This window comes from Ovis canadensis, chromosome 26 (assembly GCF_042477335.2).
Source record: "Ovis canadensis isolate MfBH-ARS-UI-01 breed Bighorn chromosome 26, ARS-UI_OviCan_v2, whole genome shotgun sequence".
In the NCBI taxonomy this organism is placed as follows: domain Eukaryota; kingdom Metazoa; phylum Chordata; class Mammalia; order Artiodactyla; family Bovidae; genus Ovis; species Ovis canadensis.
The window spans coordinates 23,772,814-23,796,954 of NC_091270.1; the positions used below are offsets into that span (position 1 = coordinate 23,772,814).

At 41.4% G+C, this 24,141-nt stretch overlaps 1 pseudogene; it reads right to left on the reverse strand.

Moving 5' to 3' along the window:
* Positions 1–2,120: 2,120 nt before the first annotated feature.
* LOC138430808 (eukaryotic translation initiation factor 3 subunit C pseudogene) overlaps positions 2,121–24,141 on the reverse strand; it is a 42,780-nt pseudogene continuing 20,759 nt past the window's right edge.

Genomic DNA, 24,141 nt, shown 5'->3' on the forward strand with positions numbered 1-24,141 from the left:
CATGATTTGTTCAGAGAGGCCAAGTGCCCACTATGCTTCTTCTTGCAGATTTCCTTGCAGTCTATGTGGCCCTGTGATGTATTCTAGCCAGGGAGAGGTCCGTCTACTTGGTGGAGTTAAAAAGAGAAGAGCCAGGGGGAAAAAAAAAGCCACACATTGTTTTCCCTCTGCTCGTGAGGCTCCTTCCTGTCTGTAAAGTGCACACACTGCCTGGAGGTGGAACAGCCACCTTAAGACCTGGAAATAAAACCCCAGTGGTGGTGATGATGATGATGGAAGCTGAGTCACTGCTGACTTAATGAAACTGCCTCACTAGTCCCCTCTGTCTCTTGCAAGGGTGGCTCTAATGAGAGAAAAATCAGCGTTTGTTTGAATAAGTCCTTGCAGTCAGTTTCTTTGACATTCAGCTGAAAACAGCCATAACTAAACCAGCCGTTTTCTTTGCCATTTAACAGAACCCTCTGGTGTTCCTTTTTAATTTCCTTTTTTATTGGAGTAGTGTGTGTGTGTGTTTAGTCCCTCAGTCATGTCCGACTCTTTGTGACCCCATGGACTGTAGCCCACCAAGCTCCTCTGTTCATGGAGTTCTCCAGGCAAAAATACTGGAATGAGTTGCTATTTCCTTCTCCAGGGGATCTTCCCAGCCCAGGGTTCAAACAAACCCAGGTCTCCCACATTGTGGGCAGATTCTTTACCATCTGAGCCACCAGGGAAGCCCATTAGCTCTTCCCACTGAAGGAGTATAATGAATGATCTCTCATTGAACACATGGAGATCCACCTCAGTTTTCCGGGAAGAGCTTTGTAAGGTAAACATTCAGGGTGATATCCTCAGGGTCCTCTGTGAAGCTGGGTTAATCTGTCTCCAGAAGTATTTGTAGAATCATTCGGTCCCTTTCAGAGCCCTGGCCATTAACAGTTTTCACTGTCACAAAGGGAGAATCAAAGCAAGTTTAATTTATTCAGATAAATAAACTCTCTCATTTCCACAAAGTAATAAAAAGGAAAAAAAGAAGACAAGGCTTAACTTACCAATTAAACTTGACCTGTTGTTCAGTCATGTAGACAGGCTGTTTCAAAGACCTAGTCTTATTCTTGGAGTCTTACAGACCCTGCGTGAAGCCTCTGCCTTCCCACCTCCCTAATCCAGTATAGAACAGGATTCATGCGTAATACTCTTCACTCACTCACATGGTTCTTGTTTCACTAAACACTCACTAAGTGCCTGTACTAGTTGTTCACATTGGACTGACTTAGAAATCAAAGACGAAAAAGTCCCCATCCCTGACTCCAAGGAAGGGACAGTGTTCTGGCGGGTGGGGGGCGGCATTTAACAAGCCACTCTTTACACAAACCCCTGCACAGTGCAGCAGGACCGGGAGGAGAGGTGGGAGGCTCTAGTTGGAGATTAGCAAAGTGTCCGTTGAGGATATGGTGCTTGAGTGAGTCCTGGGTGTGCCTCAGTGTTTGCCACAGGGACAGAGAAGAAGGTTCACATCAGGCGCAGAGAGCCACCCAGTTGGGAATCGAACATGGCATGAGAGGAAGGAGCTGAGGCTGCTTGGATGGAGATGAGGAGCCACAGACACAGGAAACAGGGACATGATCAGATGCAAATCTAGGTGTTAGAAGGATCATTCTAGGACTTACCTGACAGTCCAGTGCTTAGGACTCCGTGCTTCCAAAGCAGGGGGCATGTGTTTGATCTCTAGTCAGGAAACTAAGACCCAGCATGTTGTTGTTGCTTTGTTGCTCAGTCATATCCAACTCTTTGGGAGCCTATAGACTGAAGTCTACCAGGCTCCTCTGTCCATGGGATTTCCCAGGTAAGAATACTAGCATGGGTTGTCATTTCCTTCTCCAGGGGATGGTCCCAACCCAGGAATCAAACCTGCTTCTCCTGCATTGGCAGACCAATTCTTTTCTCACTGAGCCACCAGAGAAGCCCCAAGATCCCACATGCCACAGGGCAAAAAAAAAAGAGAAGGGTCATTTTAGAAGCATTGACATTTTAGAAGTGCTTTTTTTTTTTTTTTAAGTGAATCTAAACAGACCTTTAATGCAGTGTGGTTGGACCTAAAGGGTGAATGGTCTAGGGCACTGGGGACAGAAGTCAAGCCATCAGTAGGCCGTCTGAGACTGCTACTGGTGGTAGCCACCCCGGCGCATGTAGCCCTCATTTATCTGGTAGCTATATTTCTAGTCTTGGAAGTAGCCACCATAGGTACCCTGCTTGTGGTCAAACACCCGCTTGTTCTCCACCAGGCTGCCCAGCTTCTCAGCCAGCTACAGGGCCAGGTTCTGCTGGGCAGTGGGCTCTGTGCAGTGCATCACCATGGTCTGCGATGGCTGGTCCAGAGAGCCATCAACTCCTCGTTAATGATCATCTTGCTAATGACGGAGTGTACCATGGGCGGGTCTAGCTCAAACATGTCGGACAGCATCTCCATGCTGATGGAACCGTAGACACGGCTATAGGTGAACAGGTAGGTCCACAGTGACTCTTCTGGATCTTCCTAACCAGCATGGTTCTGAGTCTGTCAGCCTCTGGGGAAAGGCCCCGCACTTTGCCATTCATTCATCTTCTCATTGATGATAAAACTGCAGCAGGTTTTCCAGTCACCCATCTTCATGGCCTTGGAAGCAGCAACCACATGTTCCCTCATGGACTCCAGGGGGCCCAGCAAGGGCTGCCATTCGCCCACCCACAGCTGGTGATGGAGCTGCTTGCTGATCATGCGTCAAGGGGTGTCACTCTCATGGGGGGCCATGTAGGGGATCTCCAGGAGCATGGCTGACACCAGGTAAATACCTTCCGGCAGTCCCAGATTTATGTGCAGGTGGAAGGGCACCTGCTGGCGCCGCTCCACCTTCTCCTGCTCCTGGTTGTGCTCCTGCAGGCTGCGCAGCAGCAGACCCTGGCCCAGAAGCTCCTTGGCCCGGCCGCTTGACTGGATGTCCAGCAGGGCGTTGTGCTCATCCTTGGTCAGGCCTTGGCGGAAGGCACAGATGCCCAGCTGCACCATGGTGTGGTTGTACGGGATCTGGACTGCTGGGTCTGCATGCTAGATGTCCTGCAGGTGGCTCATGAGCATGAGGTCCCGGGCCTGCTACCAGCGGGAGTGCAAGGCGTGATGGGAGATATGGCAGAGGATGGTGCACGTGCGGTTTCGGTCTGTGTGGTCCTTGGCATAGATGTACTTGCACAGCTGAGTCCTCACCCTTATTTTTGGCCTGATCTTGCTCAGCCCTCAGCGGGGGTAAGCGACCGCTGAAGGGCCTTGTAATCAAACTTGTAGTAGATGTGGAGAATGGGCCTCAGGTAGACACAGCAGATCTCCTCAGTGGTGCTCTTCTCCTCCAGGTAGCGCTGCACACGCTCAATGATGGTACACACCTGGGCCTCGTCCTTCAGGTGCTCCACGTACTCTTGGGAGTGAGGATCCGTGTTCTGCATTATTTTGGTAAATTCTTCATCCATTCGTTCCACCGGAGTGAAGATGCAGCCACAGACACACAGTGACTGGTCTGTTATGCATGTTCTCACTCTCTTCCAGAATGTTCTCTCTGACAAAGATGTTGGGATTTGCAAACAGGATGTTCATCAGCTCATTGATGCAGTCCATTCTCTTCTGCCACATCTCAGGCTTCATGTATGTGGCCAGGTTGGGGTTGTAGTCATAAAGAGAAGTGGTGATATTGAACTTGATCTTGATAATGATGCCCTCTCCTAGGTTGTTTTCAGAGGTAATCTGAACCAGCAACTGAAGTGGCTCAATTTGGGCTGCATGATCAGTTCTTTTCTTGCCTCGTGCCTATAGGAGCTCATTCAGTTTCTTGATGACAACAGCGTGGGTGATTTTAGTTCCCTTGGCAAACATCTTTGGCTTTTCCTTAATGAGGGGCACTCCACCTCAGACATGAGATCTCTCACTGGGCAAAGAGAAATGATTTATTTTTGCCATCCAAGTTTGAGATCATGGGACAATAAACTTCTAAAAGTAGAAGTTATGTGTTTGAAAATAAGAGCAAATTTTTAAAATATGAAGAGCATAAATGAAGAAACTTTAGCTAATGATGAGAAGCAGGAGATAAGAAAAAGGCAGTTCCAAGGAAAAGTACCAAATTTCTTTTTGGAATGCTGAATTGATTGTGATTCTCTTCTCTGAAACTGGAAATAGAGAGGAGTAAGTTTGAGGGAGAAAGGTTTTCAACCTGGCTTTAGGCTGGGCAAGGATGTGCTACAGTGCAGAGGTGCATTTGGAGGGAGACAGAGTTGCCTTCAAGCCCCAGTTCTGCAGGGCAGGAGCTCTGTGGCCTTGCTTCTTCCCTTCACCTTCCTGAGCAGTGAATCCATCTCTAAAAGGAGCACCACTGTTTATTCCTTGTAGAAGCAGTTTTTCCAAACTTGCATGTAAGAGCCTAACTGTCTCACTCACTAATGGTTGTTACCATCGTTACCTTGGTGATGATGTTCCTACATGAAATCCAGGTGAAATTCTTCCTGGTTGTTGGAGAGCAGATATATTAGTGCATCTGTGTTTCTGTACTCCTGGCGTCAAATAAATGTTTGTTAAATTTAAGTGAATCTAATAATGAGAGGGATGTGGTGAAGGGCAGGAAAGGACACACATCTGCAAGGAAGGAAATATTAATTTATAAATTGCTTTGTGCCGGGCAAGTTTATATGCATTTTCTGATTTTAGTTTTGTTTGAACCCAATGCTTTTGTTGTGAATTCAACTAATAAGAGAACTAACATTCAGGAATATTCATTGTATTACTCTCTAAAAATGTATTACTATATCTCTGATCAATAACACATATTATGTGTCTTCGGTCTATATTGTGTTAAGGGGCTTTCCCACGGTGTACAGCCAGCAGGCCCTTAATAGGAACTGAGTCCTTATTGACAACAAAGCCAAGCTGACAGTCACCACGCTGGGAGGTGTACTTCCCCCCTTCTCTATTCTTTCTTTGCCCATTTGCCACCAAACCCTTTGAAGGGGAAGTTACACAGTCAAACTGGTCTGTTGTCCACGGTGGCATACGGTCCTGGGAGAGGTAAAAGGAACACAGGCCTGTGACGGAGCTGTCAGCACCTGGTCACAGGCATGGTTCCAAGTGCAAGCATAATTTTTAGAAGGTCTAGGAAGAGTGTAGTATTTGTTCTGGAAAATAAACCAAATAAGATTTTTTAAAAACACGGTGGTTCCTTCATCCAGTAATAAATGCCCTGCAGGCCATGTGTCTCTCCTTCCTGCTTAGGGGACTGAGTCTCAGATGCTCTTGGCCTCAGCTGTAGCAGGAGCTGAGACAGCCAAGCCCTCTGCCTTCTGCCTCTGCTGAGTCAGTGGGTGAACTCACTGCTGTGCAGGAGCCAGTGGTCAAGTGAGTGCTTTTTTTTTTTAAATTATGTGTCACTCCCTCTATCACATTTTTACCTGTATGACATCACTGACTGGTAAATGGCAGCAACCTTTGACCTTCCTTTGAAGATCAAGAAAGCAGGACGGACATGCAGCTATTCAGGCACCAGCGTCGGCCCTGGCAGCCTCTGTGCACAGCCACCTTCAGTGACCCCCGTGCACACGGTCACCACAGGGGTGTGGATAGAGCTAGTCCATTGCCGGTGACTGACTCAGTCTTGGGTGAAGCCCCTGAATTTGCATTTTTAACAAATAAACACATGTGCTAAGACAGGCCTTTCAGAGACCACATTTTGACTAATGCTGACCTACTGTCTTCTTGGATCTCCCTAAGTTTTATAGATGGCTGATTTTCCAGAGAACTTTAGTTTTTAATTCTGGTTCCTCCTGTGTAACCCTGAGCAGTGGAATCAGCCTCTTGACTCTCTGTCTCTCCATTTGTAGTAGAAGCTAAGCATTGTCCACACAAAATCCTACCCTTTGTTTCTTATTTATAAACAAAAGCGTGCGTTACTTCTATAGTGTATTCAGTTTATAATGCATTTCTCAGTGAACTCATTGTTTTTGATGATAACCAAAATAAACAAACTGCCAGAGAGGTCGGTCTTCTTTTCAGAGGGCACAAATAGGAAAACAAGGCTTGGAGACTTAAGAACAGCTGGTAAGGGCAGGACCTTTCTTAAGCCTGTATCTTCTGACTTTGTTTTTCTCACTTTGTTACATTCTGTCACCAGAAGCATTTCTCAAAATTCTTACCCCAGATGTTTTTAACTAAGAAGCAAAGGCATGCTGAGTTCTTGCAGTGCCCCAGGAAGCTTTGGTCAATCTCAAGGGAAAATTCTGGAATGTTTTCTCTATTCTTCATAGTAAAGCACCTGACTTCTACAGAATGTTCTGTAGACATTGTTAGGTTTATCATTTGGGCATCTTGGGAGCCACAGTTTGACCAAAGTATAACTTCTGCTCTAATTCCAATCAATCTCCTCCCAAGACACATCTTGAATGTGGGTTCCCATGACAGGATTAATTTAAGAGTTTTCCTGGCTAGGAACATATTTGTTTTTAATTTAATATAGAACCCCGGAGATTACAGTTGACCAAAACATCGCCATGAACCTCTTTCCCCTGCCTTGTAAATCACAAAAATGTAAAGATTATCTCCATATGATTTATATGAAAATAAATTAAGTTCTGAGGTGGTTTTACAGATATAGAAGTATTTATTAACAATTTGATCCTTATATATAATATGTTGAAGAAGCATATTCCCCAGTTCTTTTATCTTCTGTATCTCTGAGCACTGAAGTAAAAAAGTGTATTAAGGAATGTGAATATAAAGGGAACTATGGCTTTAAGGATTTTATTGTCCCAAGATTGTTCTTACACAACTGAAACAGAAAATAAAGAAGTGCTTTGAAAAAGAAGGGATATTCAGCTATAATAAAAGTAAACAAATTAAATAAATTAGACATGGCTCCTCTGTTTGAAGAAAAAAAAAACCAAGAATCTTTCTTTAGGTATTTACATTTTCTTTTTCAAGAGAAAAGAGCAAAAGTTTACTTTCCAAATTGCTAAGTCCAAGCAAGAAGAGAAAGAAGCTAGATCCAAGAAAAAGTACAATATATACTAGATTTTTCCAATCAAAATCTGGGCCAAAATGGAATTTCAGGCAGGCTTCTGTTCTACAAGCTATCTAAAATAAATAAAAAATATCTTTAAAACTTCATGATGCAAGTCTGCAGGAAAAGTAAGATGTGGGGAGATGGAGGGCATTTAGTCCCCAAATCATATGCAAAATTCAGAATAAAATAGTTGTCTCATTTAGGGTTGATTGAATAAAACTCACACAAACACAGTTTATCCCTTAATCAGTAGGCTCTGGATCCATGAACTGGCTCAATTCTAAAAAGTGGGTGAAAGGTTGTGAATTACTACTATGGCCGTCCTGGTAGACTTCTGCCCACTTCTGCTGGATTCTCTGCCTATGATTCAGCTCAAGCAGTAATCTTCTGCTTACTGGATATTATTCGAGCCAGCAAATTATAAGCATCAATATTCTGTTTCTGAAGAGAGGTACTGTGTATGAGACTGTCCTAAGTAGGTGCAGAAAATATGAGAAAATTGCATGAGCGAGTGTCCCAGACCCACTCTTGCTGCTTTGTGGTCTTTTCCTCAGTTCCCATCTGTGACTTAGTGGGAAATTCCTCATGACCAGTATAAATTAGTTATCCAAAGAGGGCAAAGTTCAGGCATAGTTTTCTGTTGTTGTTCTTGAGCATCATAAGCTGTGGTTGACTAGAAGTAGATGTAATATTTTATAGGCCATTCAAAAATGTCTTTGTTAGATGTCTCTGAAGTGAAAGTTTCCCAGTAGTAATCATTATGGGCATATATCTGGTAGTCCATGTGGTTTTTTAGAAAAATAATTTGAGGTATGCATTTATACCAAATAAGGAACTTTGGGTAATGTTTTTGGCCAGTTAAAAAAAATAAGGTTGGTGACAAGGTGATCTTTTGAAAGGGTGTTAGGATGGGCACATGGTGTATCCATAGTCTTTCTGGTACGTGAATGCCCACAAGGGGCACCAACTGCAGAAGATGCTCTCAACATGCTCAGTGAATGCTATAAGTAGGCTCACCTGTGGAAAATTACCCTCTTCAGGGCTGATATGGATGAAGCTTTGTTGTTTAGTCACTCAGTTGTGCCTGACATTTTGTGAGTTGGACTACAGCACGCCAGTCTTCCCTGTCCTTCACCATCACCTGGAGCTTGCTCAAACTCATGTCTGCTGAGTTGGTGATGCTATCCAACCATCTCATCCTCTGTTGTGCCCTTCTCCTCCTTCCTTCTGCCTTCAGTCTTTTCCAGCGTCAAGGTATTTTTCAGTGACTCAGCTCTTCACATCGGATGGCCAAGGACTGGGGATTCAGCTTCAGCACCAGTCCTTACAGTGAATATTCAGAGTTCATTTCCTTTAGGATTGATGGGTTTGATATCCTTGAAGTCCAAGGGACTTTCAAGAGTCTCCTCCAACACCACGGTTGAATAGCATCAGTTCTTCAGTGCTCAGCATTCTTTATGGTCCAACTGCCACATCTGTACATGACTACTGGAAAAATCATAGTTTTGACTATACGTAACTTTGTTGGCAAAGTAATGTCTCTGCTTTTTAATACGCTGTCTAGGTTTATCAGCTTGCAAGGAGCAAGAATCTTTTAATTTCGTGGCTGTAGTCACTGTCCACAGTGATTTTGTAGGCCAAGAAAGTGAAGTCTGTCACTGTTTCCATTGTTTCCCTGTTTGTCATGAAGTGAGGGAACTGGATGCCATGATGTTAGTTTTTTGAATATTGAGTTTTAAGCTAGCTTTTTTACTGTCCTCTTTCAGCTTCATCAAGAGGCTTAGTTTCTCTTCACTTTCTGCTGTAAGGGTGGTATCATATGCATATCTGAGGTTATTAATATTTGTCCCAACAGTCTTGATTCCAGCTTGTACTTCATCCAGTCAGTCTAGCATTTCTCTTGATATACTCTGCATTTAAGCAGAGGTACAATATACAGCCTTGACATACTCCTTTCCAAAATTTGAATCAGTCCATTGTTCCATTTCTGATTCTAACTGTTGCTTCTTGACGTGTATACAGGTTTCTCAGGAGGCAGGTAAGGTGTCCTGGTATTCCCATCTCTTTAAGATTTTTCATGGTTTGCTGTGATCCATATATAGAATGGCTTTAGCATAGTCAATGAAACAGAAGTAGATGATTTTTTGGAATTCTCTAGCTTTTTCTGTGATCCAACGATGTTGGTAATTTGATCTCTGATTCCTCTGCCTTTTCTAAATCTGCTTGTACATCTGGAAGTTCTTAGTTCATATACTGCTGAAGTCAAGCTTGAAGGATTTTAAGCATTAATTTTCTAGCATGTGAAATGAGTGCAAATGTGCAGTAGTATGGACATCCTTTGACACTGTCTTTCTTTGGGATTGTAATGAAAACACCTTTTCCAGTCCTGTGGCCATTGCTGAGTTTTCCAAATTTGTTGGTATATTGAGTGCAGCACTTTCACAGCATCAACTTTTAGGATTTGAAATAGCTCAGCTAGAACTCCATCACCTCCACTAGCTTTGTTCATAGTGAGGCTTCCTAAGGCCCATCTGACTTTGCACTCCAGGATGTCTGGCTCTAGGTGAGTGATCACACCATCATGATTATCCAGGCTATTACAATCTTTCTTGTATATTTAGTCTGTGCATTCTTGCCACCTCTTCTTAATATCTTTTGCTTCTGTTAGGTCAATACCATTTCTGTCCTTCAGTTTGCCCATCTTTGCATGAAATGTTACCTTGTTATCTCTAATTTTCTTGAAGAGATCTCTTGTCTTTCCCATTTTATTGTTTTCCTGTTTTCTTACATTGTTCATTTAAGAAGACTTTCTGATCTCTCCTTGCTCTTCTTTGAAACTCTGCATTCAGATGGATATATCTTTCCTTTTCTCCTTTGCTTTTTGCCTCTCTTCTCAGCTATTTGTAAGTCTTCTTCAGACAACCATTTTGCCTTTTTGCATTTCTTTTTCTTAGGTATGGTTTTGATCAGTGCCCCCTATACAATGTTATGAACCTCTGTCCATAGTTCTTTAGATATTCTATCTTCAGATCTAGTCTCTTGAATCTATTTGTCACTTCTGCTGTGTAATCATAAGGGATTTGATATAGGTCATACCTGAATGGTCTAGTGGTTTTCCCTTCTTTCTTCAATTTAATTCTGAATTTGGCAATAAGGATTTCATGATCTGAGCGACAGTGAGCTCCTGGTCTTGGTTTTGCTTACTGTATAGAACTTCTCCATGTTTGGCTGCAAAGAATGTATCAATCTTGTTTCCATATTGACCGTGTGGTGATTCACATTTTGAAGGCCAGTATGATTTGATTACCGAACTTCTACAGGGCTGGAGAAATAGACTCTGGGAGGGCACAAACAAAACCGTCTGCACACCAGGACCCAAGGAAAAGGAGCGGTGATGGGACAACAGACTAAGACAGACTTGCCTGTGAATATTTGGGAGTTTCCCAGGGAGGCTTGGGGATTATCAGGAGAGATCAGTTATTATCTACTCATCTAGTGGCAAGTTGAATACTTTGATTATACCCCCTTTCCACCATGAGGACAGCAAATTTGTCCTCATGGAAATGGGTACATATTACATATAAAAAATTAGCTTTCTTTGTCTGCACAGCTTCTGCTAGCATTGCTTGACCCCTTTAAAGATTTCTCTATTGTGGTATTTTGTGCAAAAGTATCCTGCTAAGGATTTACAAAATATCTGCTTCCTGCCCTTTCTACAAGGGATAAAATCATAGTTCATCAGTGTAAGAGCTAAGATTGCTTCTCAGCCATTTAATACTTCTTTTCCCAGTGAACAGAGGGGCAGAGATTGATTTCTGTTAAGGAAGTTGGCTGCTGCTTTACAAAGTGAGTGAACAGTTTCACATCTGAAATCTACTATTCTTTGTAGTAACTCTTAACAGTCCCATGACCATGGAAGGCTGTGGCAAAACAAAACAGAGTCTACAAATTCAGGGACTTCTAGGAGTAAGAGAAAAAATTCCTTTGAGTAACAAAGGCTGATTAAAATTTAGACTTGAAGTGAAGATTGAATCAAAGCTAAAGCTTTTTTTCCCCATTATTAAAACCTCTTGAAACAAAGTTTGATATAGTTCCATATATTTTGGCATCTAGTATTACTACTTAAGGTTTTGAAAGTTTATTAGTGATTTTTAAAGAATTGAATGAGGCTTGAAACATTAATCCAATTAGGAGAATATAAAGAAATACTATGCTGTAACAAAATAAAAATAAAATAAATAAATGAAAAGCAGAAAGTTAACATGTGATACAGTATTATTAAGTAAAGTACAGAGTTTCTTCAAATTTCACAAAATTTTATGCTAATGTCCATTATTTGTTTTCATACCTTATTCAAGATCCCATATTGTATTTAGTTGCACTGAGCAGCTTCAGCTGCATGCAATAAATTCTGGTAAATTCTCTTCGCATTTTTATTCTGTAACAAATATTTTCTGATTTTCCTTGTTTTGGCTTTTAGATACACCCATCAGTTCAGTTCAGTCGCTCAGTCGTGTCCGACTCTTTGTGACCCCATGAATCGCAGCACGCCAGGCCTCCCTGTCCATCACCATCTCCCGGAGTTCACTCAGACTCACGTCCATTGAGTCCGTGATGCCATCCAGCCATCTCATCCTGGGTCGTCCTCTTCTCCTCCTGCCCCCAATCCCTCCCAGCATCAGAGTTTTTTCCAATGAGTCAACTCTTCGCATGAGGCGTCCGAAGTACTGGAGTTTCAGCTTTAGCATCATTCCTTCCAAAGAAATCCCAGGGGTTGATCTCCTTCAGAATGGACTGGTTGGATCTCCTTGCAGTCCAAGGGACTCTCAAGAGTCTTCTCCAACACCACAGTTCAAACGCATCAATTCTTCGGTGCTCAGCCTTCTTCACAGTCCAACTCTCACATCCATACATGACCACAGGAAAAACCATAGCCTTGGCTAGATGGACCTTAGTCGGCAAAGTAATGTCTCTGCTTTTGAATATACCATCTAGGTTGGTCATAACTTTTCTTCCAAGGAGTAAAACGTCTTTTAATTTCATGGCTGCAGTCACCATCTGCAGTGATTTTGGAGCCCCCTAAAATAAAGTCTGACACTATTTCTACTGTTTCCCCATCTATTTGCCATGAAGTGATGGGACCAGATGCCATGATCTTCGTTTTCTGAATGTTGAGCTTTAAGCCAACTTTTTCACTCTCCTCTTTCACTTTCCTCAAGATGCTTTTTAGCTCCTCTTCACTTTCTGCCATAAGGGTGGTGTCATCTGCATATCTGAGGTTATTGATATTTCTCCCGGCAGTCTTGATTCCAGCTTGTGTTTCTTCCAGTCCAGCGTTTCTCATGATGTACTCTGCATATAAGTTAAAAAAGCAGGGTGATAATATACAGCCTTGACGTACTCCTTTTCATCTTTGGAACCAGTCTGTTGTTCCATGTCCAGTTCTAACTCTTGCTTCCTGACCTGCATACACATTTCTCAAGAGGCAGGTTAGGTGGTCTGGTATTCCCATCTCTTTCAGAATTTTCCACAGTTTACTGTGATCCACACAGTCAAAGGCTTTGGCATCGTCAATAAAGCAGAAATAGATGTTTTTCTGGAACGCTATTGCTTTTTCCATGATCCATCGGATGTTGGCAATTTGATCTCTGGTTCCTCTGCCTTTTCTAAAACCAGCTTGAACATCAGGGAGTTCATGATTCACGTATTGCTGAAGCCTGGCTTGGAGAATTTTGAGCATTACTTTACTAGCATGTGAGATGAGTGCAATTGTGCGGTAGTTTGAGCATTCTCTGGCATTGCCTTTCTTTGGGATTGGAATGAAAACTGACCTTTCCAGTCCTGTGGCCACTGCTGAGTTTTCCAAATTTGCTGGCATATTGAGTGCAGCACTTTCACAGCATCATCTTTCAGGATTTGAAACAGCTCCACTGGAATTCCATCACCTCCACTAGCTTTGTTCGTAGTGATGCTTTCTAAGGCCCACTTGACTTCACATTCCAAGATGTCTAGATACACCCATAGTTTAAAAGTAAACATTTAATTTCCCAAATACTTGGGGTTTTGAAAGTATCTTTGATATTAATTTCTCATTTTGATATTAGTTTCTCATTTAAATGTTCTCTCCTCTTTTTTTTTTCCTTTTTTTCAGCCTTCTAGCTTTATTGAGGCTTTCAAAGGCTAAGTCAAAGATCTCTCTTGGTAAATACTTGGATTATTTTCAAGTACATTTTGATTAGGCTTCCCTGGTGGCTCAGATGTTAAAATTCTGCCTGCAATGTGGGAGACCTGGGTTTGATCCCTGAATTGGGAAGATCCTCTGGAGCAGGGCATGGTGACCCTCTCCAGTATTCTTGCCTGGAGAATCCCCATGGACAGAAGAGCCTGGCAGGCTACAGTCCCTGGGGTCACAAAGCGTTGGGCATGACTGAGCGACTAAGCACAGCACAATACATCTGTTGATATTGATTTCTAACACAATTCTACATTAATAAGAGAACAGACTCTGTTTGATTTCAGTACCTTTAGACCATGAAATTTTTGCACCTTATTTTATGTCCCTGGATATGTTTCAGTGTCTCCTAGTTTATAGTCTATGGGAACTTGAATAGAATTTGTATCCTACTGTTGTGTGAAAATTGTATAAATCTTAATCATGTTGAACTGGTTCGTAGTGCTTTTCAAGTCTACTGTATCCTTCTACTTTTCTGTATATTCCCTCTATTAATTTTTGAGAGTTTGATATTGAATCTTCAACTAAAAATCTTAATTTATCTACTTAAAAAATAATTGCAATATATAGTTGAACTATATATTACTTTCTTCTGTATTTTTCAAGTCTCTTGTAAATGTATTATTTTACTTCCATAGTTTAAAACATAAAAAATAAAGAGAAAAAAAATAAACAAACCTTGAATGGGTTAAAGTAGCACACAGTGAATCCTTTCAATTGGATAAACCAGTTCAGGGAAAAGAGATAAAAGGTATGGATCACTCACCTTGGCCTGATTGCCTAAGGCTTGTAATTAAGTTGAGAAAAAGGAAGCATAGGGCAGGAAACAAAGAAATACTGTAAATCTAAGAAATGTGTCTAGAAAGAATTTTGAATGTGGCTATTGGCACTTGTAACTGACTAAGTCAAACATTTGAAAAACTACTAAGGTTTTAATGAGTGTGTTGCCCATGTGCATAGACACACACACACACACACTCAAATACATAAATGCAAGAATTAAAGTGACTTTTGGTCCCTAACTTTCTGGTAGCTGCTTAGCAACCAAAGAGAAAATAGCATCCCAGTCTTATTTCCAAGGATACATTTTGTCCAAGGAGAGTAATAAAAAAAGAATAATCAAAAGGAGTAGCCAAGAGCTATGGAGAAAAAGTAGAAGGAGGGGCCCTTCTAGGAACCAGAATTACGGTCTAAACTAAAAATATGCTCCATTCCCCCAACATAAGTGCTCTGTAACATTTGCTAGCATGATTTGTACAGCCCAGTAACTTCACTATGTTTCCCATGTCTCACCTCTTCTGGTGATGAGAAGCATCTGTCCCTGTCCTACCAATGCAGAGAACAGGGATTGACAGGTGGCGGTTGGTGGTGGACGAGAACTTGTCTGTTTAGTACAGAGATCTCCAGACAGAGAAATACGCCTGTATGGGTAGATGCTTGGAGAGCATGGACATTGGATCCATCTTGACTTTTAATAATGGGAATAAACGGCTTTACCCTGGATTTGATCTTCTCTTCAAGGGTAAATTTTAATCAGCCTTTTGTTGCTCAAAAGAATTTTTCCCACCTCCACAAGTCCTTGAATTTGTAGACTCTATATTGTTTTGTCACAGCATCCCAATGTGTTTTATTAATGGTCATGGGATTATTAAGACTTATTCCAAGGAGAGTCATGACTGATGACTTTATAGGACTCTACTTCAGCAATGAGTTACTGTATATTTTATTGTTCAAGAGAGGGGAACTCAAATAGTTAGTGACCAGAAAGTCACTAGTGATGATGTAGTGATTCATGATGAGGCCTAGTGTTTTCCTCCCTTTTGGGCACAAGGATCACATTATACTTTCTGACCAACTTGAAATTGCTCTAGTCACTGAAACATCAACTGAGTTCTATCACTTCAGGATGGAAGATTTTATGTATCAAGGCACAATTTGCCACTCCTCTTTTTTCTGTCACAATTATAGTACTTCACAGGTGACTGTTGTATTGGTCTGAGTGAGGACCACAGTGAGAGGAGCTTCAACTCACCCCCATAATGGATGTGTGGTAGAAGAGAAATAAGTCATTGCTTTCTTGCCCAAATCACTAAGGTTTAAAATTATTTGTTATTGTCACCTAGAACACTTTCTTATCTATTTATTCTAAAGGAATCATTACCGGACTTGAAAGACTTTGCTTATTTCCTTTCACCACATATTTTCTCAATTTTTTTGACCTCTCACCTTTTTTTTTTTTCTTTGAGGACCCTAGAAGATAAAACACTTTCTTCTCTCAAACTTCAGCTCCTTGAATTGTGTCATTACTGGTTACCACTTCATGGGAAATAGATGGGGAAACAGTAGAAGCAGTGTCAGACTTTATTTTGGGGGGCTCCAAAATCACTGCAGATGGTGACTGCAGCCATGAAATTAAAAGACGCTTATTCCTTGGAAGAAAAGTTATGACCAACCTAGATAACATATTCAAAAGCAGAGACATTACCTTGCTGACTAAGGTCCCTTTAGTCAAGGCTATGGTTTTTCCTGTGGTCATGTATGGATGTGAGAGTTGGACTGTGAAGAAGGCTGAGCGCTGAAGAATTGATGCGTTTGAACTGTGGTGTTGGAGAAGACTCTTGAGGGATCCCTTGGATTGCAAGGAGATCCAACCAGTCCATTCTGAAGGAGATCAATCCCTGGGATTTCTTTGGAAGGAATGATGCTAAAGCTGAAGCTCCCAGTACTTCGGCCACCTCATGCGAAGAGTTGACTCATTGGAAAAGACTGATGCTGGGAGAGATTGGGGGCAGGAGGAGAAGGGGACGACCCAGGATGAGATGGCTGGATGGCATCACGGACTCAATGGACGTGAGTCTGAGTGAACTCCGGGTGATGGTGATGGACAGGGAGGCCTGGCATGCTGTGATTCAGGGGGTCGCAAAGAGTCAGACATGACTGAGCGACTGAACTGAACTGAACTGAATAGCTGCTACTTAACATTTTTACCCCAGCCAACTTGATATTAGTCGCTTAGTATGTTTCTAAATAAGTCTGTTTATTAAATATAATAAGACTCAAACCTGCAAAAGAAGTAATAAGAATAAAACTGGATTTGAACAGTTATGTGGGGACCTTTGCCAAGTCTTCCCTGGTGGCTCAGATGGTAAAGCCTCTGCCTACAATGTGGGAGACTTGGGTTCAATCCCTGGGTTGGGAAGATCCTCTGGAGAAGGAAATGGCAACCCTCTCCAGTACTCTTGCCTGGAAAATCCCATACATGGAAGAGTGTGATAGGCTACAGTCCATGGGGTTGCAAAGAGTCGGACATGACTGAGAGACTTCACTTTCACTTTGCCAACAAAGGTCCATCTAGTCAAGGCTATGGTTTTTCCAATGGTCATGTATGGATGTGAGAATTGGACTGTGAAGAAAGCTGAGCACCAAAGAACTGATGCTTTTGAACTGTGGTGTTGGAGAAGACTCTTGAGAGTCCCTTGGACTGCAGGAAGATCCAACCAGTCCACTCTAAAGGAGATCAGCCCTGGGATTTCTTTTTTTTTTTTTTTAATTTTTATTTTTACTTTATTTTACTTTGCAATACTGTATTGGTTTTGCCATACATTGACATGAATCCACCACGGGTGTACATGCGTTCCTGGGGTTTCTTTAGAAGGAATGATGCTAAAGCTGAAACTCCAGTACTTTGGCCACCTCATGCGAAGAGTTGACTCTTTGGAAAAGACTCTGATGCTGGGAGGAATTGGGGGCAGGAGGAGAAGGGGACGACAGAGGATGAGATGGCTGGATGGCATCACGGACTCGATGGACGTGAGTCTGAGTGAACTCCAGGAGTTGGTGATGGACAGGGAGGCCTGGTGTACTGTGATTCATGGGGTTGCAAAGAGTCAGACACGACTGAGTGACTGAACTGAACTGACTGAAGAGTTATCAACATTAAGGCAACATGCAGGGTGTGTAAGACATGAGTTGTAAGATGCATGATTTCCTCAGTCATCCTTCCAAGGCACTGAAAAGAAAATCCATCAGAGTATCTAGTTTTATTGCCAAGAACAAAAAGTTCTAGGCTCTTCATTACTTATAATCATCATTCTACTCTAACTAAACCCTGGAGCATCTTTGAAAATAAATCTGCTTCTTTCCTCTTTTCTTTCTTTTCCTAATAAGTGAATTTTATACAGTCATAAGCAGGAGCAGAGGATTTATTCCAAATACATAAAAAAATAAAAAAAGCAAGTAACCATGGACTGGATTTTCCTGCTTCTCGAAGGACTAGGAAGTGGGAGATATGGGATCAGGGAAGCATCTTCTACTGTTTTAATAGATGGAGAGCTGGGGTAAATTTGAGGAGTTCTTTGAGTTTGTGCTTTACAGCCCTTTCTGCATTATAGGGCACAGGTGTAAGGGACAGTCATGGTTGTCTGCTGTGAGTCTGGACAACCAGCCTGAGAACCACCTAACTGCAATTAAGGCTAACAGTAGTCAGTTGTTTCTGAAAAGACCGGCTAATGGTTCTCTATACATCAGTATCTTCTAGGGAACTTTTCAGATAAAGTGATTACTTGATCCCTTATTAGACTAGTTAAATTAAAAAATTTTACTAGCAAGTTCTTTGGATGATTGTTTATTTCTATGTGAGCGCCCTAGGCTTATCTTGGGGGCTTCCCAGGTGGCTCAGTAGGTAATGAATCCACCTGCAACACAGGAGACATAAATCCGATCCCTGGGTCAGGAAAGTTCCCTGGAAGGAAACATGGCAACCCACTCCAGTGTTCTTGCCTGGAGAATCCCATAGACAGAGGAGCCTGGCAAGCTGCAGTCCACAGGGTCACACAGAGAGACATGACTGAAGTGACTGAGCATGCAGGAATTATATATTTGCTTATGTTGACAAGCTTATATTGACATCTGGGGACTGGCCCTTTGGTGAACTCTGGAGTTCAGTGATTTCTAACTTGTCGGTATGTTCTAGATAGCCATATCCACTCACTCCAGCTTCCTTGTTTCCCTACACAACTTGGAGACATACTTAAGGCACATTTTCAAGGTGTCATGTAAATTAATATGCCAAAATACATGTAAACTCAGTTTACCATTTTGAAGTTCTATTATGACCGTGATGCTCATTAAAAATACAGATGTTATATAAATTGCATTTAAACTGGCTTATATCCATGGCAGGTTTCTCTTTATCAAGGTCAAGGAAACATGTGCCTTCTGAAAGCCTCAGTTTCTCTCCACAATCTCAGACAACTTCTCCAGGCATCCCCTCCTTCCTCCCTTCCCTCCTTCCTTGCTTCCCTCCCGGCCTCCCTCCCTTTCTTCCTTCCTTCCTGTGGGCCAGCAGGGTCCTGTCATCACTCTGTTTTGTCTTTTAAACTTGCATTTGCTTTATGCCTCTGTTAGATTAATGGTCCTGTCTTTTGTACCCTGACATTAGCCTTTAATTTCCACTTGGCATTATCAGATGGAGAAGTAGTCCACTGTTTTTAGTTCAAAATGTTTCTCACTTTTCTGAAGAGACTTCTATAAAAGATGTTATTATTATCAAGTGGTTAATATTATCCCAAAGACTTTAGCAGGATGCAATTCTAGTTAAATTTAAGTTGGCTATTATACAAATACCTCTATGCATTAATGATTCTGTAATATATTCCAGCATTCAAGATGTACTTAAAATCAGTTGCAGTTTTTATAATATCACAAGGTTGACATTATTTTCATTCACCTTAAGTTTCTGAGGGAAGAAAAAGTCATGCAAGGATCATCTATAAGCAGAATTATTTCCTTTTCTGTTATCTCACAAGCATAGAACCGGCATGAATTTGAACTGAAACTTGAGAAGTTAAGTAGAAGTATTTTGTCTTTCTCTTGCTTTTCTCTGGTTATGCCCCACTCTTTTTGACAGTTCATATTTCTGATCAGCTTGGTGTGTGTAAATGACACTCCAGTTGTGGTCTGATAATGGATTAAGGTGTTAGCCCTCCCAGAGTTATTTGTACTTTAATAATAAATGCAAAGGGCCACATGACTTTAAGAAGTCGAGGTCTAAAATCATCTTATTGGGAATCACTTCCCTGCCCTTCCATGCCTCTTCTGCATAGTGGTCCCTCCCCTCTTGGGGAGCAGGAGCTTTGATGGAGGTGGTATGCTTGCTGGATGCTGTCTGAATGCTGGGTGCACTTTCTCCTGATGGATGCTTCCAGTGCAGGCCTGAGCACAAGATTAGAGTCAGGTGACTGCAGTTCATAACCCACAGCGCACAATTACCTGACAATGTTCTATCAGAATAAAAGATAGTCAAGAGACATTTATGCCACCCTTAAATATATTAAGTTGTTAAAGCATATAAAAATAATACTTCAGCTAATATTGCTTGCGGTGTCAGGATGAAGATATATAGAGACAGTTCATATTTTACACTTAATTAATGTGCAATGATAGGTTGGTTTCTCCATAATTGAATAACTGAGTCTTCTGATATGCTTTGGGTCATAAGCTTGAATGGCCTTGTTCAGATGACTTTAACATATACCTGCTCATGCCCCCTTTTTCTTTTTTACACAGACATGGGTGGTGGTTTAACAGAGTAGATAAATGTCAGGGAAGTCCTGTGGTTATGAACGATGAGTCACAAAATGGTTATGGACATCGGAGGTCATTTATTGTGGTTCTAGGGCATTTGAAACTGATCATTAACATAATATGGTTGTGAATCTTTCTGATTTTTACATGTGAGGAATTAAATGGGAAGAAGGCTGTCAAAGTACTTTTCACTTTCACGCTTGGCTACGTGAAGGAATCCTACATAAAATAAATTCAAATTTTATGGCTTAAGTTTTGGGGATAGTTAGTATTTATAATACTATATATATAAGCTTATATACTATATATATATAAGCTTATATATATATATATATATATATAAAAGCATCATTTATAATGATGCTTACCCTCCATGATTACAAAGACAGGCACAGATATACAACCAAAAATCAAACCTCTATTTTGTATTGAAGGATCCATGTTAAAAAGGTGATGATGTTCACCACTAGTTTTCAAGCAAAATCAGTGTGCCAACCATTGTACATCCTTTATCTCATTTAATCCCTTTAAAGCACACCATGAACAAGATAGTCACATCCCCATTTATTGAGGCTCTTAAAGGCTAATTTGCCTGCTTTTAAGCTGAAAGTGAAAGTCACTCAGTCATGTCTGACTCTTTGCAACCCCATGGACTATACAGTCCATGGAATTCTCCAGGTCAGAATACTGGAGTGGGTAGCCTTTCCCTTCTCCAGGGGATCTTCCTAACCCAGGGATCGATCCCAGGTCTCCTGAGTTGCAAGTGGATTCTTCACCAGCTGAGCCATGAGGGAAGCACTGTTAAACTGAAGATTTCCTAAATCCAAAGCCCACACATCTCCCTCAGTGCCACGCTCCTGCCCTCACTGTGGAAGCATCGTGGAAGGGGAACCGTGAGTCCTTTCATTGCGCACACCCCCAGGCCGCTTTCCAGCTGGTTCCTGGCTCTTCACTACATGCTTCACTGGGCAGGACAAGCTTGGCTTGAAGTGGTGTTCCTTGAGAGTAGTTGGCTTCTGTTAGCCAGGTTCCCCAGAGCTATTGACTTCGACAAATCTTCTGCTTGTAACAAACTCGGCCTGAGATAAAACCTTGTAGGAAGAAATATACCATTTATATACAGATTGTTAAGAAGCATGTAGTAGCTATTCATTAATACCATGCAGGTTATGTTTTTATAGAGAAAACACAAAATTTCATGGACATCCATCCTCAAAGCTCCTCTGAGACTAACACATTTAAAGCAAACAATTCAATGAGTGAGTGAAGTGTTGATACATTTTAGAAACTAATTTTGTAACTTAGTGAGTTTACACATAGATTAAGTATAGTATTTTATTCCCTCATAATATATTGAAAAAGATTCTACAGATGACATTTTGTTCTGAGCTTCTTCAGTTCAGTTCAGTTAAGTCGCTCAGTCGTGTCCGACTCTTTGCGATCCCATGAATCACAGCACACCAGGCCTCCCTGTCCATCACCATCTCCCGGAGTTCACTCAGACTCACGTCCATCGAGTCCGTGATGCCATCCAGCCATCTCATCCTCTGTCGTCCCCTTCTTCTCCTGCCCCCAATCCCTCCCAGCATCAGAGTCTTTTCCAAAGAGTCAACTTTGCATGAGGTGGCCAAAGTACTGGAGTTTCAGCTTTAGCATCATTCCTTCCTAAGAAATCCCAGGGCTGATCTCCTTTAGAATGGACTGGTTGGATCTTCTTGCAGTCCAAGGGACTCTCAAGAGTCTTCTCCAACACCACAGTTCAAACGCATCAATTCTTTGGTGCTCAGCCTTCTTCACAGTCCAACACTCACATCCATATATGACCACAGGAAAAACCATAGCCTTGACTAGAGGGACCTTAGTTGGCAAAGTAATCTCTCTGCTTTTGAATATGTTATCTAGGTTGGTCATAACTTTTCTTCCAAGGAGTAAGCGTCGTTTAATTTCATGGCTGCAATAACCATCTGCAGTGATTTTGGAGCCCCCCAAAATAAAGTCTGACACTGTTTCCACTGTTTCCCCATCTATTTCCCATGAAGTGATGGGACCAGATGCCGTGATCTTCGTTTTCTGAATGTTGATCTTTAAGCCAACCTTTTCACTCTCCTCTTTCAATTTCATCAAGAGGCTTTTTAGCTCCTCTTCACTTTCTGCCATAAGGGTGGTGTCATCTGCATATCTGAGGTTATTGATATTTTTGCCAGCAATCTTGATTCCAGCTTGTGTTTCTTCCAGTCCAGCGTTTCTCATGATGTACTCTGCATATAAGTTAAAAAAGCAGGGTGACAATATACAGCCTTGACATACTCCTCTTCCTATTTGGAACCAGTCTGTTGTTCCATGTCCAGTTCTAACTGTTGCTCCTTGACCTGCATACAGATTTCTCAAGGGGCAGGTCTGGTGGTCTGGTGTTCCCATCTCTCTCAGAATTTTCCATAGTTTATTGTGATCCAAACAGTCAAAGACTTTGGCATAGTCAATAAAGCAGAAATAGATGTTTTTCTGGAACTCTCTTGCTTTTTCCATGATCCAGTGGATGTTGGCAATTTGATCTCTGGTTCCTCTGCCTTTTCTAAAACCAGCTTGAACATCAGGGAGTTCATGATTCACGTATTGCTGAAGCCTGGCTTGGAGAATTTTGAGCATTACTTTACTAGCATGTGAGATGAGTGCAATTGTGTGGTAGTTTGAGCATTCTCTGGCATTGCCTTTCTTTGGGATTGGAATGAAAACTGACCTTTGCAGTCCTGTGGCCACTGCTGGGTTTTCCAAATTTGCTGGCATATTGAGTGCAGCACTTTCACAGCATCATCTTTCAGGATTTGAAATAGCTCCACTGGAATTCCATCACCTCCACTAGCTTTGTTCGTAGTGATGCTTTCTATGGTCCACTTGACTTCCCATTCCAAGATGTCTGGCTCTAGATGAGTGATCACACCATCATGATTATCTGGGTCATGAAGATCTTTTTTGTACAGTTCTTCTGTGTATTCAATGCAAAGAAATAGAGGAAAAGAACAGAATGGGAAAGACTAGAGATTTCTTCAAGAAAAATTGAGTTTCTTAGATGTAGACAAATTAAGAGGTAGAGTTCAGTTTTGCTTGAAAGAATTTAAACACTTGAATATCATCAGCCTTCCTATGCTTTTTAGAAAATAGTTATTTTTATGATTTTTTAAGAATGTGCTTAGTCTAGTAACCTTAGATATGATTGCATGTATGTATGTTCTCAGAAGGGCTTCACAGGTGGCATTCCTGGTAAAGAACCTGCCTGGCAAATAGAGGAGACATAAGAGACATGGGTTTGATCCCTTGAAGAAGATCCCCTGGAACGGGGCATGGCAACCTATTCCACTCTTCTTGCCTGGAGAATCCCGTGGACAGAGGAGCCTAGTGGGCTACAGTCCATAGGATCTTAAGACTGAAGTGACTTAGAACGCAGCACATGTTCTCAGAAACAAAGCTTTGGTTGTGTAACAACAAATACAAGAAAGATGAAAATTGTTTTGCTGATATCTTAAGAGGCATCTTAAGGCAATAAACTGGTTTAATGTATAGTCAACACTGATAGAATGCTTTTTGAAAAAAAAATTTAACACATTCATGTCTGTGTTTTCAGAAGAAATTCAGAATGGGAGCATCTCACATAACTAAATTCTGTAATCACTCTAAACTGAATGGAGTGAAATTTAGCAGAAAGTTTTATTATGTGGAAAGACCTTTGGCATTTCCTCTTGTAAAAACCCCTTATTCTAACTTTTATGTTCTTGGGAAGAACATTTTCATGTTGATTTATCTATCAGTTGTTTAGACAGATTCCAAATAAGTTTTATATTCCAAATAAACAAGGTTACTTATTGCCTTGATCCTACTTCTTCTAATCTTGATGTTATCAACCTCCCCCCTCACGAGGGGAGTGAGTATAATCCATCACTCTCCTTTTAAGATGGGCTTCTTGATAACCTCAGAGTGACCCTTTCTCTCAAACTAGTTTGTTCTTTTTGCAAGTTACTGTCCAACACTTTTTAGCCTGAAAATATGAGAGTAGCCTTATTTGATTTGGTATATGTTAAAACACACCAAATAAATTTTTTCTGTAACTTATCAAATGCGCAGAGAATACTGCATAAGTATTTTAAGTTTGAGTAGATGAGGCCATGCGTTTTAAAAAAAAACACTATTTTGAAAGTTTTACTTTATTTGAAGGCTACAGTGATATAATTTAAATCATTAGATCCCTGCAGAGATCATGTATTAAATTTTGTTTACTTTACA